Here is a 25,567-nt window from a genome sequence, read left to right on the forward strand (position 1 = left end):
TGAGGTTCCATGGTACTGTAGGCTGTCTAAGAGGAGGTCTGAGATGAGAGGTCCCTTTGGGGAAAGCCTTGCAAAGGCGTAACGAAATAAGAGGAGTACCATCTATACCATTGTGGAAGTTGGAAATTGCCACTAGATGTACACGAATTGTAGAGGCAGAAGCTCCGTTATCAAAAAAAGTTAGCCAAATATTGAAGTACTGCAGCAACTGGAGCAGAATACGGATCTAGCATGTTATCCTTGGACCAAATGGAAAATCTTTTCCATTTATGCTGATATAGCCTTCTGGTGCATGGTTTGTGAGAGGCCAGAATGATGTCTCGAATAGGTGAGGAGAAGTTAACCTGTCTGGCGACTAGTGGAGTGGAGAAACCAAGCTGTCAGCTTGAGAGTGAACAGGTTTGGGTGACTCAGCCCTTGGAGGGTGAGTGATCAGATCTGGAAGAAGGTCCAGAATCCACGGCGGGCATACTGGGTGAGGCCGAAGAAAGGGGAACCAAGCTTCTCAAGGCCAGAATGGGCTATGAGGATCACCTTGCATCTCAACCAAAGAGCTTTCTTTAGAAATTGTGGTATCAGAGGAATGGGAGGATAGGCATAGAGAAGTCCCATGGGCCAATCGTGGATCAAAGCGTCCCTCGGTGACTCCCCCCTGTGGGGGAATTAGGGTGAAGTAGCTGCTGCACTTGGTGTTTGATTGGAAGGCATAAAAGATTACAGCAAGGCTGGCCCCAGTGGCTGAAGATTACAGATGCCACCTTGGGGTTGAAAGATCAGTCGTGGGGCATGAGGATGCATCTGCTCAGTTTGTCTGGAATCACGTTGGAGCTCCCCGGAATTTGCGTTGCTATCAGAAAGCAGTTGGAAGCTATCGCCCATTGCCAGATTCTCATGGCTTCTCGACAAAGGGGGTAGGACTTGGTTCCTCCTTGCTTGCTGATGTACCAGACCACTGACATATTGTCTGATTGGATTGCAGTTGTCCCGGAGGGGAGAACTGCATGGAATGCCTGCAATGCTAACAGCACAGCCCTCAGTTCTAGGACACTGATATGCAGGTGGACCATGAGCCTTGGACAGTCTTTCCATGAAAATGGCCCCCCACCTGATCAGGGAAGCATCCGTGGTTACAATGGCTGAGGGCTGGGAGAGTTGAAAATGTCGGCTCCAACGATCCTCGTCTGGCCTCATCCACCAAAGCAGGTTCCGCTTGCAAGAGTTGGTTATTCGAATCTTGTAATCCAGGGGATGACAGTTTGGTAACCAATGACACAGAAGGAACCACTGCAGAATTTGCATATGTAGCTTTGCTAGAGGCACTATTGGAATTCATGCAGCCACAGAACCCAGAACTTGGAGAACTTGTCTTCCAGGAGCTAATGTTTAAGAAAGAATCACTCGGATTTGAAGCTTCAATCGGTGGAGTCTGTGAAGATGGAGTGATACCAGACAGGACTGAGTACTGAACACTGCTCCAATGAACTCTATTTGTTGTGTAGGGATAAGGTTTGATTTCTCCCAATGTATCGTTATTACCAACAAATTTGCCAGCGAGAGAGAGTATGTTTTAGGGCAGTTACCAGAAGATGCTTGGTGGGGGCGGTAAGGAGCCAGTCGTCTAGATATGGAAACACCCAGAATCCTTTTAGTCTCAAATGAGCTGTTACCACTGGATGCATTATGTGAACACTCTGGGGGATGTAGAGAGACCGAATGGCAGGGCACAGAATTGGTAATAACTGGCTCCTATAGAGCACATCCAATCGCCTTCTCTTAAAAAGGGAAGGATGGACTGAACAGTGACCATCCGGAATTTGGTTTGGGTGACAGACTTGTTTAGGCTGCTGAGATCCAAAATGGGTCTCCAGTCCCCTGTCTTTTTTGGCACCAAAAAGAATCGCTAGTAAAATCCGGATCTGAGCTGGTTTGGTGGGACTGGTTGGATGACTCTCTTTTGAGACAGCTTTATAATCTCTGAAGTTGCTGCTTCTCTTTGACTGGGTGGCACGTCGGGAAGTCTTCCTTGGAAAATCTGGTTGACAAGAAAGGGGAATGGTGTAACCTCTGGTGATAATCTTCTGCACCCAACGATCAGTGGTGACAGAGTGCCAGGCAGCTTGGTGCAGAGAGAAACGACTGCCGACTGCTTCCAGAAGCAAGCAATTGGGCCACCCCTCAGGAGTGCTGATAAGGCTGTCCAGAGAAAGAGTCCCTGGACCCTTGGTTGCGAGGACCCCCTCTGCCTCTGAGAGTATCTTCGCCATGTGTGGCACAGAAAGGACCCTGAGATTTCTTATGCCAAATTTTCCCACTCCTCTGATTCCTGGAGAAGGTACGTTGAGGGTTGGAAAATCGTAGGCCTAAGGCAGACAGGGTTTTTCCGTTTTGCTTGCACCTGGCTAGTGTGTCCTTCACTTTGGAGCCAAAGAGGGATGAAGCTTCGATGGGAGCATTCAGAAAGGAAGACTTGAAGGGGTCTGCGAGGTCACAGATGCGCATCCAGACATGACATCTCATAACAATGCCCGAACCCATTCTAGCTGCCCCTTCATTCGCGTGTGAGAGCAACCTCATGGACGAGTTGGATATTGATTCCAGGGTTGCTAGCTGCGAGGCTACTTTGTCCTCAGACAACTGTCCTGCGAGTGTCACAGAGAGTTTGGAGATCAAGTCCCTCTGGAGCCTCGTAAAATGTGCCAAATAATTCAGCGACCGTATAGCAAAGGTCCCTGATGCAAAAACACACTTCCCAAGTCTGTCCACTGCCCGAGACTCCCTGTTGGGTGGGTGAACAGCAGGACTTTCCTCAGCCGAGCCCTTTTTCGTGGCCGCCTCCACCACCATAGCATCAACTGGTAACCCTATGGACCAGTGTGGATTCTCAGCAGGAGGAGACAGAATTTTGTCTGGTCTCTGGGGGCTCATCTCAATGGGCTCAGGGTTCTTCCACGCGCGCTGCACGATGAGCTGGACGAGTTCATCAAAAGGCGGAGTCACGCAAGAGGTAGACGGCAGGGCACAAAAAGCCTGCAGGAACACAGACTTTTCAGATGAAGGGTTAGAGGGCCTCCAGTCACCTCTCTCTTTTAACATTTCCAGGATGTCTCCGAAGAAGACATCAGGAGGTGACCGTGGGGACCCTTCACCATCATCGTAATCTGTGTCTTTCATTAGGGACTCCTTAGGCGAGTCCACGTGCTTCCTCTTGCACGTGTTCTTTTGAGGAGGCTCCTCAGTGGGGGTCTCTGAGGAGGACTCAGAAGAGTGGGTACCCTGAACAGGGGTGTCCTGAGGCTTCTCTGCTCGGTGTCCCGGGGGGGTGGTCTGTGACAGCTGCAGCTCAGGGGACGAAAACTGGGATTCCGACATCATACGATTGCTACCAGAGGCAAGAGCCCTCTCCATCGCGTGGAAGGCAGGTCTGCCCGAAGAGGGATGGGAGTCTGGAACCGAGAAAGACAACCTTCGGACCGACGTCACACCCTGCTCCGATGGACTCGCCCCCCACGGGTGGAGCCTCAAGCAAGATTGGCGCGGACGCAGCCATTGGCGCCAAGGAGGGAGCCAAGGAGAAAGTTGGCACCGTACCCCACGCTGACTCATCCGTCCCCCAATCCCCAGATTGAGGAAGGACTGGTTCGACGGGAACCAAAGACCAAAGGGACAAACCTGGAGCAGGAGTGAGGTGCACTGTAGGCGCCGAGGTGGTGGCTTCCAAGAAGGATGTCGGAACAGAATGCTTCAGAACCAAGATGGTCAAAGGAGGAGTGTAAGATGGAGTCCGTGGAAAAGGCAACCCATGTCCAGCAGGTGACATGTTCCGAAAGGCTCCTGGTGGATCTAGTGGATACTCCAGACGGGAAGTCAGGATGCTCGAGAAATAGGCTATACGCTCGACCCAGAAATGGGTCTACTGTGGGAGAGTATCAGGTCTGTGGTGCAATTTCTGCTGGCACCGAAGTCTCTAGTTTCAAGATCGGAAGCAAAGGGGTCAGATCCAATGAGGTCTGTACAACGCTCAGTGCCGAAGTGGCACTCGGAGCCAAAACGATCGGTTCCAAAATGGAAATTGAAGTCGAAGTAGAAGGTGTGCCCTGAGCCGAAGTAGCTACAGGTGAAGTCAAAATAGACGCAGTAAGATCTATCATCGGTGCTGGAGGTAGGGTCTGTGCCAATACAGGCGTCGGTATAGAAGGTTTTGAGATGGATGGAGCAGAGGAAGACTCTGACAATAACTTGGGGACTTTAGATTTCCCAGGTTTGCTCTGATCACCCGATGGTGAAGAAGGAACAGAATGTAATCTCTTTTTGTCCTTAGAAGGAAGGGTTGAGACCTCCATCACAGAAATGGCCTCTGAGAAGGGAGACTTAAGTAACCCCTTCAGAATGAGTTTATTTTTGCGCTCATTAAGAGTGCGTTGGCTGAAACTTTGACAAATATCACATGGAGGCTGCACTGAAAGGTGGGCCACTCCTAAACAGTATAAACAATCATCATGCAAGTCACTGTTAGGTAACTTGCCCTGACAAGAAGTACAATGCTTAAATCCAGAGGTACAGTTCTTATCCGCCATTTTGAAAGAAAAGGCGCCACAACTAATTGTATAATCCAACAATAATGAAGTCACTCAGTTTGGAAACACAAGAAAATACCAATATTACAACACACTGTAAATGTGAAGAAAGGGAAACCCTGAATAGAGATAAAAGCTAACAGGTTAGGCAAGAGAAAACAATACCAGCTATGGTACTGAAGAAATAACACAAGGGTAAGGGAAAAGGCCATACCAACAATGGTACTTAAGTTTACCAATGGTAAAAAAAAATGGGTAGAGTGGAGAATATACGATTAAATCGAAGAGGAGACACTAAAAATACTAAACGTTTAGTAAAATATGAAGATATCCAAAAATGTTTACACAAAGATCAAAAAAGATTTTACTTAGCTGAGAGCTCGGCTGAAACGCGGCTTTACGGCTATGCAGCAAATGAGATCTGAGGTGAGAGGGAGAAGGGCATTCTGGGTAGAGACTTAGCTCAAGAGTTACTTTGGCTGGCGCGAGCTTGGTAATTGGCCAACTCGGTTCCAAGGGCTCGGAACTGAACCCATCGGTGATGAAAGGAAAGAAGATTAACAACATCAGATCAAACATTTCCAGAACAGAAGACATTCAACACTGTTTCACTAAAAGATTGAAGAACTTAAGAATCACTCCTACAAAGACAAACATTACACAACCTAACACACAAAGGACTCATATGTGACCTATGTTTTAAGTAAGGTCTTCTTGCACAATCTGAGCCTCTGTTGCTAAATGCTCATCAAAACCCCAATCACTACTGCACCCAAGTGCATCCTCTTTCAAATTACACATGAAAGTGGACTTACAGAACACAACTTGTAAAGTACAGTTGTGTACACTTACCATAAATGTAGATGTTCGAGTGTATTCACTGTTACAGTCATTACATTTGGGTAATCTGCTGGCAGGATGCCCTCAGTCGGCCTGATTAACAAAGTCCTGGGTCCTGCATTGGTTGCTGTCCCTTCTTCTATGACGTCCGGGGTATAAAACATGTAGCCGACGCCATTACATCAGTTTTTCTTGCCCCAGATGTCAGGTGCCCCCCAAATGGGGAGCTATATATATATATATATATATATATATATATATATATATATATATATATATATATATATATATAAAACTGAAAACACAAAAATATACCTCCAAACAAAAGCAAATACACCAAAAAGACTTTTAAGCATAGTAAAAGAAAGTAGAGGTATAGTAAGAGAAAAACAGGGGGCTGGAGGGAGGGTAACCAGGACTGCAACAGTGAATACACTCGAACATTTACATTTATGGTAAGTGTATAAAACTGTACTATGTTCATCGTGTTTCACTGTTGCAGTCATTACATTTGGGTAGATTCCCAAAGCTATGGTTGGGAGAATGGATTTATAGAGCATTAGGACCAACTATAAGGCCCTGCAAAACAGCAGTGGCAAAGCCAGCTCTGGATTTAGAGAAAACTGGTAAGTGATAATGCTTAGCGAAAGTATGAACTGAACTCCAGGTAGCAGCTTCTAGAATATCCCTGGTAGGAACACCTCTAAGAAAGGCTGGTGAAGTAGATGCCGCCCTGGTGGAATGAGATCTGATCCCCTGGGGATGGTGCTTATAACAGAAATTAATACAATGGCTTATCCATTTAGAAATGGTTTGCTTTGAAATAGCCTTCCCCTCTGCCCCTGTAGCAAATGCTACCAGCAGTTGTTCAGATTTTCTTCCGAGATTTAGTCCTGTCCAAGTAGAATCTAAGTTGTCTGTGTACATCCAATGAATGCAGAATCCGCTCCCCCTTGTTCTGTGGATTGGGAAAGAAAGTTGGCAAATGAATGGACTGATTAAGAGCCACACTGGATACCACCTTGGGCATGAATGATGGATTGGTCCTGAGTGACACCCTGTCAGCATGAAAGATGATGAAAGGCTCCACTGCCACAAGGGCCTGTAATTCAAATATCCTTCTAGCTGAAGTGATTGCTAAAAGGAAGGCTGTTTTCCAGGAAATTAATTTTAAGTCTGCAGTAGCAGCTGGCTCAAAAGGAGGTAGAGTGAGTTTCTCCAATAAAAAGTTAAGGTCCCAGGCAGGGGTTGGAGCTCTCCTGGGTGGTCTCAAGTTTTTGGCCCCTCTGAGATACTGCTTTAGAAGAGGATGAGAGAAGAGGGGGGTTCTGTGTTGTAATGAGATGAAATGGCTGAGGCATGGATTTTTATGGAAGAAAAAGACAGGCCCTTGTGAAGCATCACAGTTAAGTATTGCAAAATCTGAGGTAAATTGGGCACTGCTGTGCTCATCCCTTGAGATTGATTCTAGGGACAGAATCTTTTCCATTTGTCCGTATAACATTTTCTAGTACTAGGTCTTCTCGCCTCCAAAATGACATCCATCACAGGTTTGCTGAGGTATGCTAAGGGGGGATTTAAGTGATTAGCCACGCTGCAAGATTCAATGTTTGGAGCTGAGGGTGCAGAATTTGGTTCTCCTGCTGAGACAGTAAGGAAGGTGTCTGAGGCAGGTGTCACGGTGAAATGTGTGACACACTGCACAGGAGTGGGTACCAGTGTTCTCGAGGCCAGTCTGAAGCAATCAAAATCATTTTTGGTTTGTCCTGTTTGACTTTTAGTAGAACTTTGGAGAGCAGAGGCAGAGGGGGAAAGGCATAGACTGATAGGTTTTTCCAGCTGAAGGACAGAGCATCCATTTTCCAGGCTTTTTTGTGATGAGTTCTTGTGCAAAATTTGTCCAACCGGTAGTTCTGGTGTGAGGCAAAAAGATCTATGTCTGGGCTCCCCCATTTGCGTGTCAACATGTTGAAAATCCGTGGTTCCAGTTTCCATTCATGTAGGTCTATGAGATATCTGCTTAGTTCGTCTGCCAGAACATTCACCTTTCCTGGCAGGAATTGGGCTTGTAGTTGTACTTGGTAGCTCAAGGCCATGTTTCACAATGCCATGGCTAGTCTGCAGGGGGGGTAGGAATGTGTACCCCCCCTGCTTGTTTATGTACCACATAACCGTGGTGTTGTCCGTCCTTATCAGTAATTGTCCTGGAAGTTTGCCACTTCTGTCTTAAGTGGCAAACTTCATGACACCCATGCAGGCAGACAATAGAGGTACGACTGCTGTATCCTACACAAATGCACTTTATAAGCACTTACACGAGTGCATGGATCATGCTATACCTAAAAGAACCAAGATGCTATCCTCCAAAAAAAGGAAGCCAATCTGGTGGTCCTCTCCCATAAACAAACTCTACAACAGAAGAAAGAAACTGTTGCAAAAAAGAGTAAAGTCCCATGACTGGAGGAACTCACTGGTCAACCTCAGTAAGAAGCTGAGATCCCTCAAAATCCTCCAAAGCTAGTTACAAAAACAAAATTGCCACTGGCTCTAAAGACAACCACAAAGCATTCTATAGCTATGTCAAGAATCTCAATGGCAACACTCAGATCTGCTCTGAGTTACAGCACAATGGCACTAAATATACAGAACCAACTGATATTGCCAACATCCTGGCAGACAGGTTCAGTGCTAACTTTACCCCCCTCTCACCCCCTAGAGGGCCCCATCTCTATACTGGAAGAATGCAAAGTTCCTGTAATCACAGCTGCACAGGTAAAAAAGACACTCTCCAAAGCCAAGAACACAGCATCCATGGGACCTGGCAATATCCCAGGCTGCATTCTACACGAACTACAGAATGAACTGGCACCCTACCCAAGTACTATGTTCAGTCATAGCCTCACCTCAGGCTTTGTGCCCACTGAATGGCGCATCACAACGGTTATCCCACTCCACAAAGGGGGAGCCACGACGGACCCCGGGAACTACCGCCCCATTAGCCTGATGAGCCTGGTCTGCAAGGTCATGGAACATATCATCATGGAACTCATAAACAAAGACATTGATAATCTCCAAACTCTGGACCCTACCCAGTTCGGATTTGTAAAAGGCAGATCATGTCTCCTAAACCTGACTGACTTCTTTGAAGCAGTCACCAAAGCCATAGATGAGGGTAATGTGGTTCACACAGCTTATCTAGATCTCGCCAAGGCTTTCGACACCATTCCACACTCTGGAATTATAGATAAGCTCACTAAAATAGAAGTTATGTTCTTACCATAACGTTCCATGTTAGTTGTCTTCTTCTCGCCTTCTTCTTGCTGGATGGGTTCGGAGCCGACCTCGGCTCCGACTCGGCCACTCTAAAAGCTTGAGAGTTGGTTCCACCGGCTCGAGGCTCCCCTTATATCCCACAATGCTAGGCGAGAGTTACCTCAGATCTCGTTTGTAAGCTAACCCCAGCTTATAATAGTAACAAAATGACTATAAACAGAGTCCACCTCTAACAACAGGGAGAAAGAAGGATGACCTACATCCTGATTCAGGAAATATGCAAAACAGCATATGCCTAAGAAAAGAGGTGGTAGAAAGAGAGGTCACAATCACAACTCCTCTAGGTCTGTCCAGGCCAGGGGGAAGGAGGGTGGGACGAAGAAGAAGGCGAAGAAGACAACTAACATGGAACGTTATGGTAAGAACATAACTTCTATATGTTGTTGTCTATCTCGCCTTCATTCTTGCTGGATGGGACCGCGTCCCTAGCACCTTGTCCCGGTGGCCTAACGGAACAGACTCCTGAGAACAGTGGAACCAAAGTTAGCTCTATGCCTAGAAGCTAAATCCAACTTATAATGAGAAATGAAAGTGTGAGGAGTAGCCCAAGTAGCCGCTGCACAAATGGTGTCAATAGGCAGTCTGTCTTGGAAGGCTAAGGAAGTAGCCAAAGCTCTGGTAGAATGGGCCTTAGGTTTATTAGGCAGCTTTTGGTGTCTAATCTCATAAACAAGGGAAATCAGAGATGTAAGCCATCTAGATAATGATACCTTTGAAACTGAAAGTCCCTTTCTGCCTTCTGCATAGGAGACAAACAGTTGGTCAGATTTTCTGAATTGTTTTGTTATATCCAAATAGTACCTCAACTGACGATGAACATCTAGCCAGTGTAATTTTTGTTCAGACCTATTGGAATATTCTGGAAAAAAGACAGGGAGGTCAATGCTTTGATTTAGATTTGACGTCGAGACTACCTTAGGCAAAAAGGACGGGTTGGTTCGTAAGGATACCCTGTCCTTATGGAACAATAGATAAGGAGGTCGACAGCTGAGTGCATGAAGTTCTGAGACTCTTCTAGTTGAAGTAATAGCTACCAGAAAGAGAGTCTTCCATGATAGCAATTTTAATGAACAGGAGGCTGCAGGTTCGAAAGGGGGAAGAATCAAAGAAGTAAGAACTAAATTTAGGTCCCAAGGAGAAGGAGGATTTCTTATAGGAGGTCTGAGAAGAAAAACTCCTTTCAAAAAGGCTTTGCAAAGCTTGTGGGACATTAAGGCAGACTCAGAAATACCCACATGAAAGTTAGAGATAGCTGCCAATTGAACTTTAAGAGTAGAAGGAGATGAACCTGCATGGAAGAGTTCAGCTAGAAAATCAAGGACTATTTGGATGGAAGCAGTGAAAGGATCTATGTCCCTTCCTTGAGCCCAATATGTGAAGCGTTTCCACTTACTCAAATAAATCTTCCGAGTGGAAGATTTATGGGAAGCTATCAAAATATCTCGAACAGAGTGAGATAATTGAGGAAGCCTGGCTAAGGTTGGAACTGGAGGAACCAAGCAGTGAGGTTCAAAGAGGGGAGGGAGCGATGTAACTGACCCGATTGATGGATCAAAAGATCTGGAACTAGGTCCAGATGCCAAGGTCGCTCCAGTAGAAATTGATGTAGAAAGGGGAACCACACCTGTCGAGGCCAGTAAGGAGCAATGAGGATCAAAGAGGCCTTCTGAGCGATAGCTTTCTGTATCACTTGAGAGATTAGTGGGAAGGGAGGAAATGCATACAGAAGTCCCCGGGGCCAAACTTGGACTAGAGCGTCTCTGCTGGGTTGGCCTGGTAAAGGGAATAGAGTGAAATAATCTCTGCACTTGCTGTTTTGGGGAGTAGCAAAAAGATCGCAGCAAGGCTGACCCCACTTGAGAAAAATCTCTCTCACAACAGAGTCTTTCAGAGACCACTCGTGAGGCATGAGGATAGCTCTGCTCAATTTGTCCGCGATTTGATTGGACTTCCGGGATGTGCGTTGCTATCAGAAACCGCTGAGAAGAAATCGCCCATTGCCACAATCTGAGTGCTTCTCGACACAGGGGATAGGACCTGGTTCCGCCTTGTTTGTTGATGTACCACACTACAGACATATTGTCTGTCTGGATTGCAATCGTTCCCAAGGGAGAGAGTCTTGAAGGGCTTGCAACGCTAAAAGCACTGCTCTCATCTCCAGAACATTTATGTGCAAGTGGCATTCGACTGGTTGCCATGTGCCCTGGACCGTCCTGCCCTGATAATGCCCCCCCCCGATCAGGGAGGCGTCCGTTGTCAGAGTAGCAACCGGAGGGGGACGAACAAAGGGTCTTCCCAACAAGAGCTGAGGGGAAGACATCCACCACATGAGATGATTTCTGCACGCCTGCGTGATCATAATGGTGTGGGACATTGGAAGTTGCTGGTATGACCATTGTGTAAAGAGCATCCATTGAAGGATTTGCATGTGGAATCTGGCTAATGGAAGCAGAGGTATGGCAGCCGCCATAATTCCCAACACTTTCAGAACTAACCTGGCTTTGATTCTGTTGTTGTTGAAAAGGAGTGAGACCAGTCTGTGTATGTCTGTTATTCTCTGACCTGTTAACCTGCAGACATGTCCACTGTGTCTAGATTTGCGCCTATGAAGGTAATAGTACGACAAGGCGACAAAACAGACTTTTCGCAATTTATTGAAATGCCTAACTTTTGACAAATACGAAAAGTGTAATCCCTGGCCATGAGAAGGAGATGCTTGGTGGGAGCTGTGAGGAGCCAGTCGTCCAAATATGGAAACACCTGGAATCCTTGTCGTCTCAGGTGAGAAGCTACCACTGCCATGCATTTGGTAAACACCCGGGGGGCAGTGGTGAGACCAAAGGGCAGGGCCCTGAATTGAAAATGACTGGTTCCCAGCCTGAAGCGGAGGAATCTTCTGGAGCGCCTGTTCATTTTTATGTGATAGCACGCATCCTGAAGGTCTATAGAGCACATCCAGTTTCCTTTTCCCAATAGGGGAAGGATGGACTGCAGCGTGACCATCCGAAATCTTGTTTTCTTGACTGATCTGTTCAAGATACTGAGATCCAAAATTGGTCTCCAGTCCCCTGTTTTCTTTGGAACTAAAAAGAACCTTGAGTAGATTCCGGATCCTTGCTGGTCTGCTGGAACTGGCTGAATTGCTCTTTTTGCAAGCAGTTTTGAAATTTCCAAAACCGCTAGATCCCTTTGAGCGGGTGGAACATCTGGAAGGGATTTTTTTGACTGGTTTGGAATGCGAAGAAAGGGGATAGAATAGCCTTCGGAAATGACGGACTGTACCCATTTGTCTTGAGTCAGGGATAGCCAGGCTTTTGGGTACAGTGACAATCTTCCCCCGACTGCCTCCGAAGGGGGGCAGTCGGGCAACACCTCAGGGATGCTGAAAGGGCTTATCAGAGAAGGCTTCTCGATTGCCCTGGTTCTATGGAGCCCCCTGCCTCGAGGGCCACGCCTACCATTGTTATTCCCGCCTCTGCCTCTGGCGGGGAAACGACTTTGTGCGTCAGGTGAAGTCCCTTGAGATTGTTTACGGAACCACATTTTCCCACTTTTCTGGCCTTTGGGGTAAGGCCTAGAAGGAGTAGAAAAATGGACTCCGACGGCAGAAAGAGTCTTGCCATCAGTCTCGCACCTAGTCAAGGTTTCTTTCACTTGAGGACCAAAGAGAGATGATCCATCAAATGGGGAGTTAGTGAAATACGTCTTGAAGGGGTCCGCAAAATTGCATAGCCGCATCCAGGCATGCCTACATAAGGCCACACCTGTCCCTGCGGCCCTACTCGCTCCATCAGCCACATAAGAAAGGAGGCGCATGGAGGAGTTGGTTATGGAGTTAAGGGTAGCCTGCTGAGTGTTCATCTTATCTTGAAACCCCGCAGCTGTAGGGTCCTTCAACATGTCACTCGCTTCTTTGATCAAGTCCCTTTGAAGACGAGTGAAATGGCACAGGTAATTCAGCTAACGATAGTAAATGTCGCTGACGAGAACATCCGCTTCCCGTACCTGTCCATGGACCTAGATTCCTTGTTAGGTGGATGGACAGGTACTGAAGGATCAGCTAGTTCCTTCTTAGTGGCAGCAGCTACCACCATAGCATCCACAGAAACTCCTTTTGTCAAGAACTGTTTGTCTGCTGGTGCCGTTATGAATTTGGAGGGTCTCCTGGGAGTGGGGTCCACTGAATCAGGAGCCGCCCATGCCTTTTTAGCAACCACCTGCATGAGGGGGTCAAAGGGGGGGGACACCCAGGAGGTGGAAGGGCGAGAGCCAAACGCCTCAAGATACACAGATTCATCCTCCAAAGGTTAAGGGCTGGCCAATTTCCCTCTGCTTCAGGATCTCTAGAATGTCTGCAAAGGAGACATCTTCAGAAGGGGAACGGGGAACCCTCGAATCATCTAAATCTGTGTCAGATGTGATGGACTCAGGTGAGTCAATGTGTTTCCTCTTACACTTCCTCTTCCGAGGGGGCTCTTCTGCGAAATCAGGAGAGGCCTCAGAAGAGGATGAAATCCCACAGGGGTTCCTGAGGAGCTGGCTCTCTGCGGTCCGGGATGAGGGAGTGAGTCGACTTGACCTGAGGCACCGTAGAGGGAGGGGTGGACGGAGCCGACTGTGGAGTAGAGCCAGGCTCTAACACACTCCGCATGACCTCGAACGCACCCCTGTCAGGCAAAGCCAGAGGTCCCCTCTCCGAGAAGCTGAGAACCTTCCTCGGCACCGACAGTGATGGCTCCGAGGCCGATGTCGGAGCCGAACTCACCAGCGCCGAAGCTCCGAGAGGAAGAGCGGGGTCGGACAAGGGTCCGATGCCACCCACCCCCTCGGAGCCGACGATGGAAGTCCGGCGCCGAGATTCTTCTAAGGAAGAAATCGGAGCCGACGATGGAGTCGAAGACAATTGTATCGGCTCCGACGCTACCACAGTCTCGGTTCCGACACGACCCGGCTCCGAGCTCAACGGAGTCGGAGGAGGAATATATTGATGGACAGGGGCAGGCATCGACTGATGAGTCGGGCTCTGAAGCATCTGGGCCAGTGCCTCGGACTTAAGAAGTCGACTCACTACCCTCTGAAGGTCATGATCCGACAGCCTCGATGACCTAGAGGAGTGAGATTTATGGCTCCGTTCAGACAGCAGGGGAGATCCTGGAGTGGAATGAACGGAGCCAAGGGATGGTGACCTGGACCTCTTCCTAGATGTCGGCTCCGAAGATCTGGTCGGAGCCGACACGGGAATCTCTAATACCTCGGCTCCAGCCGGAGCCGAGGGAACCACAGAAACTGTGGACTGAGACTCATCAGATCCAGCCGGAGCCGATGTAGGCGGAGGTTTAGAAGCCTTAGGTCTCGGCTCAGTTGCTGGAGCCGAAGACCTAGAAGCCTTGGAGGGCTTCCCTGAAGACACAGTAAGGGAATCCTCCGGCTTGAGTAAACCTCTTAAAATTAATTTATTTTTTCTTTCCTGCAGGACCCTGGGACTGAAGCCATGGCAAACAGCACAGGAGTCCTGCAGGTGCAAAGGCCCCAGGCAGTAGACACAAGAAGTGTGACCGTCTGTCAGAGACATTTTCTGACAGCACGCATCACACTTCTTGAAGCCTGAGACCTTTGATTCTTTAGACATTCCGAAAGTGCAATCACACACACAGTCAAAAACACACTGATTACACCCTGTCTAGTTTTAGCTTAAAATAAAACAACTGACTAGGTTTTAAATTAAGAAAAATAACACACACACACACCCACTAGGGAAGGAAGAAGGCCTGAAGGCCCGAGGGAAGAACTTAAAGTTCTTGTGGGGAAAAACAGGAATTTTAAGAAAAAGGGGCAAGAATTCCTCTAAACTAAGGGAAATAAGTATAAAAATTAAAATTAAAGGGGTTTTAATACACTAACATTACAAGAAAGTCACTTACCAAGAACCGGTAGAAAACCAACACCTCGATCGCTGTAGCGGCAAATGAGATCTGAGGTAACTCTCGCCTAGCATTGTGGGATATAAGGGGAGCCTCGAGCCGGTGGAACCAACTCTCGAGCTTTTAGAGTGGCCGAGTCGGAGCCGAGGTCGGCTCCGAACCCATCCAGCAAGAATGAAGGCGAGATAGACAACTTAACATCTAGGTATAAATCCCTATGTCACGAGATGTGCTGCCAACTGGCTCATGGACAGAACCCACACTGTGAAAGTAGCAGACTCCAAATCCGACTTCAGACCAGTGACAAGTGGAGTACCACAGGGTTCAGTACTGGGTCCTCTCCTGTTTGGTATCTACTTCTCTGAAGTACAGGCTAACACAGAAGGTCTTTGGCTAACAAAGTTTACAGATGACTGCAAACTAGGAGCCATAATCGAAACTCCTAACGATGTGGGCATACTATAAAAGGGCCTCACTGAGACAGATGTCTGGTGTCAAAGCCATGGCCTGAAGCTCAATGCCAAAAAGTGTACTGTCATCCCCTTTGGTAAAAACTCTGTACCCATGAACCACCACATAGCTGGTAGACTACTTGACATCGGAAATGTGATAAGAGATCTTGGGACACATGTGGACAGTAGTCTCTCCTTTGATAATCACATTGCCACAGTGGTCAGGAAATCCTTCTATGTGGCTTACCTCATCACAAAAGGTTTCTCATCCAGAAAAAAAGAGGTCATTGTTCCCCTCTACTCATCACTCATTAGACCCATTATAGAGTACAACACCCCTTTTGGTATGTACCTCACAAGACATCTACAACAACTGGAAAGGCCACAGAAATACCTCACAAAGAGGATTACTGGCTTCAAACAGATGCCCTATGCAGACCATCTAAAAAAACTCCAGCTTTACTCCGTCGCATATCGCTACTCAGAGGCAATCTCTGCCTAACATACAAAGCTATATCAAACCCAGAGATGCTGGACATGCTCCACTTAAAGAAATCCCAGTCCCTCCGAGCTACATGCTCTAGGGACCTAAACCTTGTCACCACAATAAATAGAACATGCTGGAGGGATAGATTCCTGTCACAGAGACTTCCCATACCCTGGAACAGACTACCTATCTATGTCAAACAGAGCTCCTCATTAGCACTCTTCAAGAATAATCTTGATGATTGGATGGAAGATAGGAAATTCATTCCGGGGATCACTTCTGTGGCTCTGCTCGACAGGGGCACAGGGAAATAATTTTCTTGGGTGGCGAAAGCCAGGGTACATATTTGGCTAAGCTTACATAGGCCCTAGGGTCAATAGCCTAGTACTTCCCTATGAACCTAGTCCTTGAAGGCTGTCAGTGCATTCTGTACAGCTAGCATTTCGTTTTGATTGATATGAAGGTGCATTTGATTTGGGCTCCATTTGCCCTGAATGCACTTCCCTGCCAGATGAGCCCCCCCATGCATAGTCTGATGCGTCTGTAGTTAGGGTTTGGGCGGCAGGGGGTGGTGTGAATGGCAGTCCCTTGTTTTGGTGGCAGGCCTCTGCCCACCACAGGAACTCTAAGTGCAGGCAAGGTATGATAGGAATCATTGTTTCCAGGCTGTGACAACATTGACTCCATAAACTTTTTAAGTACCACTGAAGTTTCCTCATATGCAGTCTTGCATATAGAATTAGAAGAATGCAGGAGGCCATGAACCCCAAGGCTTGCAGTACTTGCCTTGCAGATAGCAGGGTTTTTGTAGCCACCTGTTTGAAGTAAGTCACCAAATGAATTTGCTTTTCTGGCATAAGGAAAGCCATCTGGGCAGTTGTATTCAAGCTTGCACCCAGGAATGTAATTTTTTGAGAGGGTACCAGTTGAGATTTATTTTAGTTTATGGTGTACCCTAGACAGGTTAGAACTCTTTTTACAAATGCCAGACGTCTTAGAAGAATGGCCTGGTTTTCTGCCTGAATTAGACAATCGTCCAGGTATGGATATATTTGAATATTTCTTTGCCTGCAAAATGCAATTACTGGAGCCAGGCACTTTGTGAATACCCTGGGCGCAGTAGTCAAGCCAAAGGGCAGTGCAGAGAACTGATAATGCATGCAGCCTGCTTTGAAGCATATGTATCTTCTGCAAGATTCCCTGACTGGGATATGCAGGTAAACCTCTTTTAAATCTAGAGCTGCCAACCAGGCATCCTTGTCTAGCATAGAAAGTAACTGAAGAGTCAGCGTCTTGAATTTTGGAATGTCCAGAAAGGTGTTTAGAGTAGACAGGTCCAGAATTGGACACCATGATTTGTCTTTTCTGGGTACTAGGAAAAATCTGGAATAGAAACCTTGTCCCTTTTCCTCTTCTGGTACTAGCTGAATAGCCCCCATGATTAGGAGGGAAAGTACTTGTTTCTGAGCCTCTGCCCACTGATTTGGAGGCAGGTCTGGCCACCCGTTTGGAGTTGGCAGCATGTGGAAATGAAATCTGTATCCCTGGGAAACTATATTTAAAACCCATTTGTTGTGGGTTATAAGTTGCCAGTTGCTTGAATGAAGAGCCAGTTTTCCCTCCAAAGGGGCGGCTAAGAAGTGCTTGGTCAAGGGAAGTCACTGAGACTGTTTAGCTTAGGATGGTGCCTTGTTGTTTCCAGATTTGGAAGTGGAAGCACCCCATTGTTTAGTTCTGAAAGTCCCTTGGGACTGAAACCTGGTGCTTTTGGAATGTCTGGGTTTGGCTGGAGTGACTCTTGAAGGAACTGGAAAGGACCATTTCTTAGTAGGCCAGTGCCTACTAAATCCTGGAGGTTGTACTTGTAAGAAATCTTTCACAATTTGCATAGATTTAGCTTTATCTTCCATCTTTTTTAGAATTCTTCAGCCTTATTGCCAAACAGGCGGTCCTGCTGTAAAGGAGCATCCAAAAGTTTTGCTTTAAAATGATCAGGCAGAGACTGTTCCTTAAGCCAAGCATGCCTTCTAAGCACAGACCCAGTAACAGCAGCCCTGCAAGAGGCCTCTAAAGAATCAAAACCACATTGCAAAGTAGGTTTGCCAACTTGTTCAGCTGAATGCAATAAATCCTGTAAATCTTTATTCTCCACAGTCAGAAATCAACATAATTTTCTGTTTAAGCAGTCCCATGATATGCTGTTCATATTTTAGCATATGGAATAGACAGTTTAAAGCCCTGATTGCTAAGGTTGCAGAAGTATAAATATTTTTATCCCATCTATCCAGCACCCTGGGGTCTCTATCAGAAGGGGTAGGATTTTTAGCAGTAGAAGCCTTAATGCCCTTGGACCCCTGAGAAATGGTTTCAGGGTCCACAACAGGATTCTTGAAAAGGAATTTGTGGGACTCAGGAACACTGTAGTACCTGTCTGGTTTGCTAGGGGCTGGAGGCAAGGAATCAGGGGCCATACTGGATTCCGAAAACACATCATCAAGAGTACAGGAGGTATAGCCAAAGGCCTATGCTGAGGAAGAAGGAGGAAATCCCTCAGCCTCTTTTTGGATTCAGAGAAATCCTGACTTTCCCAGTGGAAATGCTCCCTTAAGGTATGTAAAGTTTCCCCAAAAGAGAAATCCTCAGGCGGAGAGGCAGAAGGAATGGAATCCTCTGCATCAGAGTCCTCATGAGCAGGTATGGACAAATCCAGATCATTAAAAGAGTCAGAAGAGACAGAGTCCTGTTCAGAAGATTCATAGTCATGTTCAATCCTAGGCCTCTTGGAAGGGGAGGGGGGTTGACTACCCCTGATAAGAGTAATTAAATCTTCAGCCATTTTGATCATTTGTTTTTTAGGCATAGGGGCCTGAACATGTGGTTTGGGCATAGGTTTTTTTAGACACAGATCGAGATTTAGGCCTTAGTATTGAAGTTGGAGTCGGTTTAATATGCAAATCTGTAGGCCTGAATACACCCTCAGACGCCGGTGCCTGCTCAGCGGCTCCAGACCCATCCAAGGTAGAGACATCCGCGGGTTTCATATGTGAAGCATCTCGCTGCATACCGGACTCCGAATGGGTCTCAGTAGAGGCCTGCGAATCAGAAGTAGCAGGTATCAGGGGCTGTGAAAGCGCCTCACTGAGTACGGGCAAACTGGTGACTGGCTTAGGAGAAGCGTCATCGGCAGTTTTGGGCCTCAACGGCCTGTCTCTGTCTTTTTCTTTGTGTTTTTTTGGTATTCTGGTAGTTGGATGGCTAACCAATGTCATTTCTGGATAATTAAACAGAGAGCAGAAATATTTAGAAGCAAAAATGTACCGACGATGGATAGTGCGCTGATTAAATAAAGCACAAAACTGACAGCAAGGTACGTCGTGGTCAGGGCCTAGGCAAGGAATACAGTACAAATGAAAATCCTTATGAGGTATTTGCTTCCCACAAGTAATACAATTATTAACTTTTACTGACATTGGTAAGGAGCAAGAAAAATTTCCCCAACGGGGTACTTAGCTTTTAGTTGAAGACTTCAGTTCTGAAACTCAAAAACGAAAATTTCAGGAGTCAGCCGACCGGCACTTGTGAACTGTTTCTGCTTTGGGCACCGTGTGGCAAGAAAGACTGATGTAATGGCGTCGGCTGCATGTTTTATACCCCTGACGACCTGAAGTCATGGAAGAAGGGACAGCAAGTGACACAGGACCCAAGACTTTGTTAATCAGGCTGACTGAGGGCAACCTGCCATCAGATTACCCAAATGTAATGACTGCAACAGTGAAACAAGATGAACATCTGGTTTATTGCAAATATGGTTAATTGTAATGTCTTTCGGCTTTTCCCAGTTAGGGGTCGCCACAGCGGAACACCGGTCCGCTAATGACTGGCAGTGGATTTTTACAGTGCCCAGTTGCCAGCCTGATGCCCAATCTTCAAAAAAGGCACACCCATTCATGTATGCACCTACCTGTATGTCTTTAATGTCACTCGACCGCGGGGAGGACATGCAGACTCCACACAGAAGGTGCTCCAGCTGAGAATAGAATGAGAGAACCTCTTGCTGTGCGGTGACAATGCTAACCGCTGCACCACTGCAGCACGCAAATATGGTTAATTGCTGGAACAAAATTCAATGCGCAATAAATGCATGTAAAGAGTTTCCAAAGTTTGAAACACTAGCAGGCAAGCATAAGGACAGTAAAGCTATTATCTACTAGTAAATGTCAGATGTAGTCCAGCCTCAATGGCATTATTCTAAATCCTATCTTTTTAGGATGCATGCAAAAAACTTACTGCAGAAGCAACATGAAATAAGATTTAAAGCCTGGCAGAAATGGTCTGCTAAAGCCATCTCTGGATTTAGAGTACATATCCAGGCTAGAATGACTGATAAAAAATGTGAATTGAGATCCTAGTACCAAATAAAATCCCACTAAGTATGCCATCAGAACTGATACTTCTCCATTCATATCTGGTATCAGATGGCCAAGAAGGGGCAAGCTTACTTTCTTGTAACAAAAATGTGATACTGATGGAGGAAAAGGGAAAGCAACCACTGACATCTAGCATCTAACAAGGAAGAACCAAGCTCTAGTCCTACAAAGCAGAAGTGTTAAGTTTTTAGCATTCTCAAGCTCAATTCCATAGGCTGCCATATAAGAAAGTAGAAGCTAAAGACCTAAATATTCTTGGAAGATATCAGGCTATGATACATCTATGCCACTGTGTAGTGGCGTGACATTCTCCATTCACACCATGTTGTCTTCTGTGCAGTGTGTTGCTATGTTCTGATTATACCTGCATGGTATTTTCATCGTGTTGCATTTCCTTTAGTAACTTAGCAATGTGCTAACGTGCTGTACAAACAAGAAAGAAGTGCTGGGTCATGAACTGCAAGGTTGCATGTAGTGGCAGTGTGAGGATCATGGATGGATTACTGGTTGAAATTGAAGGGAAACATGATTAAGTGCAAGTATTAGGTCCCTTTTCAGTTGTGACATAGGTTAAAATCTTTAAAAGTAGTATTAATTTAGGGGTACTTCAATTATATACAGAGAGTGAACTCCTTACTGCAGTAATGGTATCAGAAGGGATTTACAGAGTTTGTGGTTCATTGCTGTAGTAACAGTATCAGGACAGCTTTACTGAACAACTGATTCAGGGCTGAGATGGAAATGTATAGCAATGAGAGGTGTATTGCACATTGCTGTAAATGGGCAGAATGCATCTGTGTTGCAAGGGGTCATTTGCAAACTTTACGGGAGCTGAACGATGTATACTAATGGGAGTTGGGTGAGGGGGAGGCATATGATTACTGCTGGAGTCTGACTCCTGCAGGAAGTTCAGCAGGATCAAATATTCACTCTGTGCTGAGCTGTTAGTGACTGATCATGGAAGGACCAGTGCTAGTGTACATTTTGTGTCACCGTGACTTTCGCTGTCTCACTAAGTCCCCATGGTACTAAGCCACTACTTTGTGTGTTGGACATCCAATATATCAAGATGCACAGTAGCTTATATTAGAATTCCAGTACACAATGTTAATTTTACACAGGATGTGACATGAAGCATGGGAGACTGCAACATTGCTTTGAACAACATGAAATAAGTTTTAATTTTCACTATTAAAACCGCTCTGCACAATTCCAGTTTTCTTTTTTTATACCTATTGCATAGTAAAAATCCATCGAGTTGGATCATGTCAACCACATTGCCACAAGGCCTTCTTCAGCTATGTCCTCAACCTCAAAGGTAATACACAATAGTGTGAGGAACTAAGTGTAAATGGAATCACTCATACAGAAATGGGGGGTATAACAAACCTACTGGCTGATACATTTCCCTCCAGTTTTACCTCACTCCCCCCGATACCGCACAAGAAATACCCCTGACCTTAACTTCCCTGACTATCACTAGTGAAAAAGTCCTCGATGTGCTCTTTAAGGCAAAAGAAAATACAGCATCTATAGGTCCTGACAATATCCCGCATACCTCCTGAATAGCATGAAACATGACCTATCATGCCCTCTAAAACTGCTATTAAACGTTTACCTCGGAACCAGCTTTCTACCCAGCAAATGGGGGACTGTAACCATTACCTGCATAATGGCTGGCCATCTACTGTCCCAGGTAAATATAAATTCACAAGTCTGAGTAGTTTCATATTAAAGCCACTGAAAGAATTATCATGGATGTTGTAAATTAATGACATAAGAAAGCTTCAGACACTGAATCCAACAAAGTTTGGTTTCATCAAAGGCAGACCATGCCTATACAACCTGGTGGACTTTTTCAAGAAATTTATCAAAGCTACGGACGAGAGTGGAAATGGTGCAAACTGTCGTATCTTGCCCTGGCCAAAGAAATTAACACTATTACCTATTATGGCATTATAAACAAACTAAAAAAAAAATGGGGTAAACTCCTATACCACCTGCTGGATAGCCAGCTGTCTTACAGACAGGACAAAGGAAGTCAGGATAGTGGACTCTACCTTCACAAAAAGGCTAGTTACTAGTGGTGTCCCTCAGGGTTCAGTGTTGGGGCTACTCCTTTTTGGCATCTATTTTTCTAAACTCAAAGCTAATGTTAAAGCCATCTGGTTGACCAGGTTTGCAGACAACTGTGAACTTGGTGCAATGATAGTATCCCCACGGACATTAATATCCTCCAAGAGGGCTTCTCACAGTCTAATTGTTGAAAAATCCATGGTCTAAAACTAAATGCCAAAAATGTATAATAGCATCATTTGAAAAGTCAGCCACCTCTGAGAATTATAACATACAATGCAACCCTAAGCGTAGGAAGTAAAGTCCTCAGAGCAGAATATATCTGTTGAAAAGACTGAACAGGCCAAGCACTGACCACTAAAAACTGAGTATGACTGGCATCTTCAATGGCAAGAAAATTCCGAATTTTGCCACCCAAATGTCTACCTTTACATCAGCATGCCCTCATGCTTCCTCAGATATACAGTGTGAGTGAAGGCATCCAAAAAGCTTTTGAATACTGGTCAGATGTCCAGTCCTTGGCAGGATGCATCCCATGTAACTAAGGCTACTGCAACAGTGATCTAATGGTGAACATAATCCATTTCATTAGTTAATTCTTCAAACGGTTTAGTAGTTATTTTACTTCATTGCACATATTTACAGCTTTTGATAATGTACGGTCTAGTTCTTTTAACAGCCTGCCTCATATTTCATCATTTCTCAAACCGCAGTCTGGTCTGTCTTTTATTAATGAACCATGCACATTCATATTCAATCAATCAAATTCACAGTGTATGGCTCAGTTCTTTTAGCTTAGTAACATATGCAACTGCAGACTCTGAAGGACACTATACTCTGTAAAGAACAGATGGCAAATGGCAACCTTATTCTGGGCTCATAAGTAGTTCTGATCTATTACTATTGTTTTGTTTTTCTTTTCTTCAGGTAAAGAGTAAAATACTTCCTCAAAAACATGCAGAAATGTGGTATTCTGTCCTGTTTCAGGCTGCTCTGCTCATCTGCTTGTGTGAAATAATCATATTTTTGAATCCAAAGTTTCCATTTTTTTCCTTTTACGTTGCGTTATAACGGCAGAATCTGTGGTGGTTGCAACTGAAACATTTTCCACTAACAATTACACATCTGTACTTGCTTGCACACACAAATTCCTAAAAGCAAATATTATCTTCACTTCTTAGACCATGTACAGACACTGTGGATCTATGACTAGCTTTCATGAGATATTTAAATCAGAGTGAAAGCTCTAGAAGAGGTACTACATATGTAGCTTTCTGCAACTTGGTCAAAACCATTTAAAGTGACTACTCATCTATAAAGATAGGCACATCAGAAACTGCATCCTTAAATTCAGCAAGTAATACCTGGAGTGCAAAAGAAGAGAGGTGCTAAAATAGCAAGGTCTGTGGGGAGTACAAAGTGAGAAGGTTAATTAAAAAGCAGTAGTATTTACACTAAAAGTAGGAGACAGAAGAGCTGGGTTTAGGCCAGCCAGTTAAACAGTCATAAAACAGCCCAGTGAAGAGTATCTTGGACTGATTCTGGGATGAAGCTTATAGTTTCATGTGAAAACAACTGAGTTTATTAATGCATATCTGTCTAAGAATAAGCAGACTGTCATACAAGCAGGAGAGGAGACTAGTTAAAATATGCAGGGCGCAACTGATACATAGGAACAAGGAGAGAACTGCATTGGTAATTGTATTTTTATAACTACGTGGAGGGGGGGGGGGCTATGGAGCTGTCATAAGTAGTCCACAGGGACTAGATGCCAGACTACAACTTCTTTTCTAAACACTAAGAGGTTTAACTTGCAGGTTACTTCCTGTAAGCAATCTTCTGGGATTAATGCCTAGTGCTGTTACAGAAAACATTTCCTTATTCCAGTATTTATAGCTTCATAACTCAGCCTGTGGCATTTTTCTCATATTCTTGGATAATTTCTGCTTATCAAGAGTGGTCCCTGTAATTTACAAAGTGACACATGCATGTTAACATAAAAAATTGTTTCAAAAGAAACATCCACATAAATTTTTGCCAAGGAAATCTGATCTCAGCTATAGTATTTATGACACTTCTGCAAAAACTGCCATCACACGTTCATGGAAAATTTTTCAGTGGTGCCTGGGATCTGTTACATGAAGGGAAGTATAAGAGGAAGTCTTGATCAAGAAAGAAGCCACTGAAGAGACAGAAGAAAAAGATTTTTATCTCAGCATTTTAAATGGCTTTTGTTGTCTCAGGATATATCATGAATGCAGTTGTTGTCCTTTTTCATCTCCTATCTCATCTGCTTCTATTTCTATCCCACTGTGGATGTGTGACAGACCCCCCCCCCAGACAAATTTTCCTTGTGGGGAAGCATTTCAGTGAAGGCAGTGGTGGTGGTCAAGAGGCAGCAGCAAAAGCTGTTGTTAAACAGTGGTCTCATATTTTTCTTTATACCCTTAAATGCTTAGGACCTGGAGACATACACAATAAGCAATGTACATACGGAATGTACTGTGCCTGATGCCAAGTACCCTATGTCACCCATTTCAAGTGCAATAGACAAATTTTAGCTCAATACAAACCAATCATGCATTGTCTGAGGATAACCTTGGTCTCCTTTAGGGGGTGATCTGAGAGAACTGATTTGCCTCAGGCCTTAAGGCAGTACAGTTATAATCACTTGCTCCAACTTTTCTAACCAAACCCCAAACAATGGATCTTTTAACTGATCCACAGTCACCAGCCATGTTGTCTTATCTGCCAGGCACAAACAGGCGAAATTCTCCAAATTAAGTGTTAAAAGTCAGAGGTCATCCACAGCATCCACTAGGTCACATTCTACAAAAGGGTGACATCTGTTGTCTTTAACCTCATATACTTAAGATAGCACTGCTGTGAAAATAATTCATTTTGAATGAAGTCACTGCAAAAGTTAATTTACCTCTCCGCAGTGTGTAGTGACTTTGGAAATGAGTACATTAATTAAAGAGATGCACAGGCAAAGCTCCCTCCAAATAGGAATAGAAGGGTGCCTCCCTCGTGAACTCATGGTTTGAATTCCATGTCAACTAATTTTTTTTAATTAATGTGAAATTCAAATACCAGATGCTCACAGTTATGACATACAAACCTACTTTCACTAAGTAGATAACAGATGTATACAATCGGTTAACAGGTGGTGAATCCTTTCGGATACCCCACATCTATCCTTGACCTAGTCATACCTCTTGCTACAGATCTATATACCTAATGAGAAGAACAGTTCTGAAACTCGTGTTCCCTAAGTTTTTGGCAATCTCCCAATTAAGACACAATTTTTTTCCTTAAAAATAAAATTCAGTAGACTCCCTAAACATTTTCTGTTGCAACTCCACGAATTTCTCACTACCCAGCCTGCCTCTTTCCTCCCCTACAATGTGATCATTATAAAACAGCCATATGCCACAGTTCTCTACATTGCAGTCTC

At 45.2% G+C, this 25,567-nt stretch overlaps 1 protein-coding gene across 1 annotated transcript in view; it reads right to left on the reverse strand.

Annotated features, from left to right (window-relative positions):
* The window catches only part of DOCK7 (dedicator of cytokinesis 7), a 3,076,229-nt gene that overhangs the window by 771,802 nt on the left and 2,278,860 nt on the right, over positions 1 to 25,567 (reverse strand). The gene's annotated exons all lie outside the window — the stretch shown is intronic.

The sequence above is a fragment of the Protopterus annectens genome, chromosome 10.part0 (assembly GCF_019279795.1).
Source record: "Protopterus annectens isolate FY-2018-M chromosome 10.part0, PAN1.0, whole genome shotgun sequence".
Taxonomy (NCBI): domain Eukaryota; kingdom Metazoa; phylum Chordata; order Ceratodontiformes; family Protopteridae; genus Protopterus; species Protopterus annectens.